Raw genomic sequence first — 5,352 nt, forward strand, 5'->3', positions numbered from 1 at the left:
TGTTATTTTTAATTTTTTTCTAATAATGCACAGAATTAATGAAAAGTGAGTATCTTGGATTTCAGATCTGAGGAGATTTTACCCTTGGAAGTTTGGTTTTAATTTGCTTTGTTAACATATTTTTTATACATTTCTCTGGGTTTAAAATGTCTTGAGATATTTTGCCACCAGCTCTGTGTTGGCATAGGGGGTAGCGTATCTTTGGTGCATTTGCCTTAGATTCACTTACCTAGTCAGACCCAGAAGATTTTCTTCTAGCTTTCTTCCTAAATGCCTTTTTTCCTCTCCTCTTGGTCTCCCAGTGGCCTGGTCAGCCTTTGGTAATGCTCTTCCTCATCTTCTACCTAGCCTGAGAAGGATGTTCTCCATATAGAGTTAAGTGAGTGCCTAATCCCTCTTTTGGTAAGACATTTTTCCCTCATCTTGAGGAACAGCAGCTCCATCTTCAACTTTTTATTTCCCCCTTGACTCTATAGTTTGGTAGATTTCAAACTGGAATAGCTAGCATGTGTTTGCTAAATAATTTTATGCCAGCCTTATCCTGTATACTAGCTGTTCTTAATAGCAGGTGCAAAAATGCCTGTTTTCAGCAAGGTTAAAATTAGGAGTGTCCTTTTGAGTCAGAAAAAGATAGGCCATAGACTCATTCCCCAGCACAAATGGTCATTCTATGAAATGGTACTGGCTCCAGGAGGATTTCTTCAGTCACTCTCCTACTCTTGGTCTTGAACCTACCTCTGGATTGGATCTTACTGTTGTAGCTGCTCACAGCATCCTCCTGCATGCTTAGAGTAATGCTTTTGGGGGAACACTAGTAAAATACAGTATTTATTTTTTTCACCTCCTTTCAGAGGACTTGGAGGTAAGTTGCATTCATTAATTCAAGTTTCCCTCTTGCTGTCTGATGATAAAAGCTTGCATTTTGCTATATCAGCATTTGTTACAGCCAATATTTAAGGATGAGATTTAGAAAATCTATCATTTCCTGGCCCACCAGCAAACTAACTATGGCTTAACCTTGCAGCATATCTACTTTTGTTTCAAGCTAGATATCTTTATTTGATATCTAAAGTGCAAGACCAACAACATATCAAGAGATCTATAGACAAGAAGGCAAAGCTCTTGTATTTTTTTCATCCAGACACTTCAATTTATTTTATAAATTTGTTCATTTTTCCTGCTGTTTTATATAATATATGAACTTAACTACAAAATAAAGTAACAGTAATAAAATAACAAAAGAGGAAAATATTTCCTCTTGTGCTTCTCTTATTATTGTCTACAGAATTTCCTTCTTTTGTATTTCCTCTCTACTCCCCAACCCCAGATGAATTTCAGCCCAGTCATTATTTGAAATAATGTTTCATCCATTGTTAGGTTAGTAGCTCTAAATGATCTACATAGTCCAGAATTCTTTTCCTCTGACTGTCCCTGATGGGCACATTGTGGGACAGAGTTATGGAGACTTCCAAGTGATTAAGGACATATAAGAGATAGTATAGCAAATGAAAAAAGAGCACTCATCTGGAAGTCAGGATACTTGGATCCTAGTCCAGGCTTGGCATTAACTATGTGACCTGGGCAGGTCACCTAACTACTCTGAAGTTCATCATCAGACAAGTAAGATGTTTCTAAAGCTTAATATTTTTTCTGCTCCTGTAGTTCGGTGAATCTCATTTCTGAAAATTCTCAAGGAACTGATTTTATATATTTTCAGAAATGCCTGTTTTTATCAAGACCCATAAAGCTTTTTTGTATGTATATACTCTACTCTTTTTCCTTTTTGATCACATTGTAACTACTCACCCAGAGGAGCTCTGGTCAGTACTTCCTTTTATCCTATGGACAACAACTCTTAATGGCTGGCTTCCTTTGGGTGCAATGAGCCAGTATTCTTTTTTGTTTTGTATTTTCATACCTTCCCCTTTCCTGGACAAAGCATATTGAGATCTTAATCCAAAGAAGTGTTCCTGCCTTCAGAGTGAGCAAGCATGGATAAGAGTATGGATGAAACTTTTGTAAATAGTGTTCTTGGCATAAATATTAATTACACAGCTTTTTAATATAAGGTAGTTACTAAATGTATACTTTCTACGAAGATCATGTATTTATTGCCAAGATAACTATAGAATAAGCATTTTCTGGGAAAATTCACCTTAAAATTTGGGAATAATTCAAGAAATGTCTGTACAAAATCGATTCATGGTCTTAGTTTTTGTGATTAGTCCTTTCCATTCATGTGAAGGTCCTCATTTATCTGTCTTGGGGAGGCCCAAAGGAAATAGTTGGGACCCTATACTTGTTTTATCCTACTCTTCCTATTAAGTAATGGTTTAAGAATTGGGACGCCTGGGTGGCTCTGTCGGTTAAGCGTCTGCCTTTGGCTCAGGTCATGATCCCAGGGGCCTGGGATCGAGTCCCACGTCGGGTTCCTTGCTCAATGGGAGCCTGCTTCTCCCTCTGCCTGCCGCTCCCCCTGCTTGTGCTCTCTCTCTGACAAATAAAATCTTAAAAAAAAAAAAAGAATACATCGAGCACTTTGATTTGTCGTTAAGTAGTATTTATGGGATTCTATTAATTTAATATGCATACCAGGTTCCTGTGAAGACCCATATTGGGCTGTGTTTGATTTGTTTCTTTGTTGTAATTCAGTGTTTAACCTAACTATGCTATATGTCCATAAATGACATCATGATTAGACAGTATGGTATAGTAGGAAATGCACAGGTTTTTAGAGAGAGGTCTGCTGGAGTCCAGCTCCAGCCGGAGTGGGTCTCTCGTAGGAAAGGACGGCGTCGGCGAATGAGGAGACACAGACACAGGATCAGGTTGCAAGCATCTCCTCCTGACAGCCTCGGAGGAACTTTATTTATATGTTAAGATATTTTTGTTTTTCCAAATCTTAGATCATTTTCTGGATTATAGCCATAGCCTTCTTTCATTTTTCCTTTGTAATGATTAACATGACCTTTATTGATTTCTGCTTATTGGCTTTCACTAAAACTAAAAAACAGTATGCAAAGAGAAAGGTGCTAGACAGAGCGTGACCGTCTTGTTATTTTGTTCTATAGAAACTAAATCTTCATGGAATTAGTTTCATTATGATTGCTTAGATAGGCGTAACTAAGATGAGTAGTCACTTTATCATGAAACCCCAGAAATATTCCCACAATTAAAAGATTGCCATAAACAAAATGAAAGAGAATAGCAGGAGCCAGCTGTGGGGTCTCCTGTTTTCAGGATCGTCCCCCATACTTGGACTTTGTCAAACAGCATGAGTAGCTTGGCTCGCGCCAGAGGTCAGTTTCATTACCTACCGTGCTGTAACCTTTCCAACATGGCTGCTGTAGTGCACAACTTCAGGGGCCATCATTCATATTTGTTGTGTTCCAGGGAGCACCATTTTCATAGAATACAGTGTGAATAGTGCCCCTGTAATAGTGCAGTGATGGCCTTGGTCTCTGAACCTATTTCCTCTTCTGTAAAATGGTGCCTGAAAAATGGCCAAATAGGGTTCCTTAGAACTCCTTAAATGGTTAACGTGAAGATGAAAGAGGATTCAAGTGTGTCATCTCCCAAGCCATGGCAGAAAGTTCACGGTTCTAGGCATAGCAAGGCTCCGTTCTACACTGCTGCCCTCCAGTTCAACCTTTATTGCTCTGCCAGATAAGAGTTTGCCTGGATTATCATAGCCTCCCCATTGGTCTTGCTTATGAGTTACTCCCTTCAGTTCATTCTCTACACAGGAGACAAACTACCTAAATTTCATATCTGAGCATGTCACAGCCTTAAACATTTATTTCCAACATGCCATTCTGTTTCAAGCTTCCATTCCTTTGCACATATTTTTACTATGGTACAATATTAAGATTATTTAATTTTCTTTATGCTTTGCCCTCTAGATCATGAGCACCTTGAGGGCAGATGGGGTGTCATACATCTTTTATCTCCAACATATAGTATAGTAACCAACATGTAGTCTACTCATGATCATAACTAATACAGAGTGAATACTTAACTGTTGGATATAGAGTTATCTCATTGAACTCTCAAACAGTCCAGTGGGACAGATACTCTATCCTACTTTTTTTATTTTTACTTATTTTTTAAGTAAATTCTACACCTAACATGGGGCTTGAACTCATGATCCTGAGATCGAGAGTTGCATGCTCTACTTTCCGTGCCGATAGCACTCTTGCAAACATGGTGAACATTCCTAAAACCTGCCAAACTTTCTGCAAGAAGTGTGGCAAGCACCAACCACAAAGTGACAGCACGAGAAAGGTAAAGATTCTCTTTATGCCCAGGGAAAGCAGCGTTTTATGACAGGAAGCAGAGTGGCTATGGTGGGCACACTAAACCAATTTTCCAGAAAAAGTCTAAAACTACAAAGAAGATTGTGCTGAGGCTTGAATGTGTTGAGCCCAACTGCAGATCTAAGAGGATGCTGGCTATTAAGAGATGCAAGCATTTTGAACTGGGAGGAGATAAGAAAAAGGGCCAAGTGATCCAGTTCTAAGCTTCATATTTTGTTATATTATGAAGACAATAAAATCTTGAGGTTATGTTAAAAAAAAAAAAAAGTTGCGTGCTCTACTAAATAAGCCAGACAAGCGCCCCCATCCTACTTTAAAGAGGAAGAAAAAATGGTTTAGGGAAAGTGCCAAAAGTTATACAACTGATTGGTGGGAGAACAAGGATTCCAATCTAGATCTATCAAATTCTAGAGTCTAAACACTAAACATCACCCCACACCATTCAACAAATGTTTACTGAAATAAAAATTATGTGGCCTACAGATAACCTCATATATATTCAAATATCACTCAACATTAGTCTGTAAGTCAAACCTATCTTAAGACTTACTTAAAAAGTAAGTTTGAAGCTTTTTTAAAGTAGGATTTGTAATTTTTTGTATATTCAGGAATTGACTTTTATAAACTTAGATATATTGCATACCTGGGATAGGATCCTTAGTTGGAAGTGTTTGGGCAAAAACTCTTAGGTTGCATATGTTGATCTCTTTGACACTGGTGTTTCTTCTGAAAATTTTGCCACCTTTTAGGCATACCTTGTCAAAAATATTCTGTAAACTTAAGCAAGATGGTGATGAATTTATCCTGCAGACACACTTTTTCTGTTTAAATATCAAACAAACAAAAAAATAAAACAAGTTTAGCGGTGCCTGGCTGGCTCAGTTGGAAGAGCATGTGACTCTCGATCTCAGGGTCATGAGTTCGAGCCTCACATTGTGTAGAGATCATTTAAAAAAATAAGGTCAGTAGGTTAAGCATCTGACTCCTGATTTTGGCTCAGGTCACTATGTGAGATCGAGCCCCATGTTGACTCCAC

The 5,352-nt window shown here is 38.2% G+C and overlaps 1 pseudogene; it reads left to right on the forward strand.

Annotated features, from left to right (window-relative positions):
* Nucleotides 1-3,479: 3,479 nt before the first annotated feature.
* LOC145721041 (large ribosomal subunit protein eL42-like) lies at nucleotides 3,480-5,066 on the forward strand (annotated as a pseudogene).
* The last annotated feature ends 286 nt before the right edge of the window (nucleotides 5,067-5,352 follow it).

The sequence above is a fragment of the Leptonychotes weddellii genome, chromosome 4, assembly GCF_054177405.1.
Source record: "Leptonychotes weddellii isolate Sample4059 chromosome 4, ASM5417740v2, whole genome shotgun sequence".
NCBI lineage: Eukaryota > Metazoa > Chordata > Mammalia > Carnivora > Phocidae > Leptonychotes > Leptonychotes weddellii.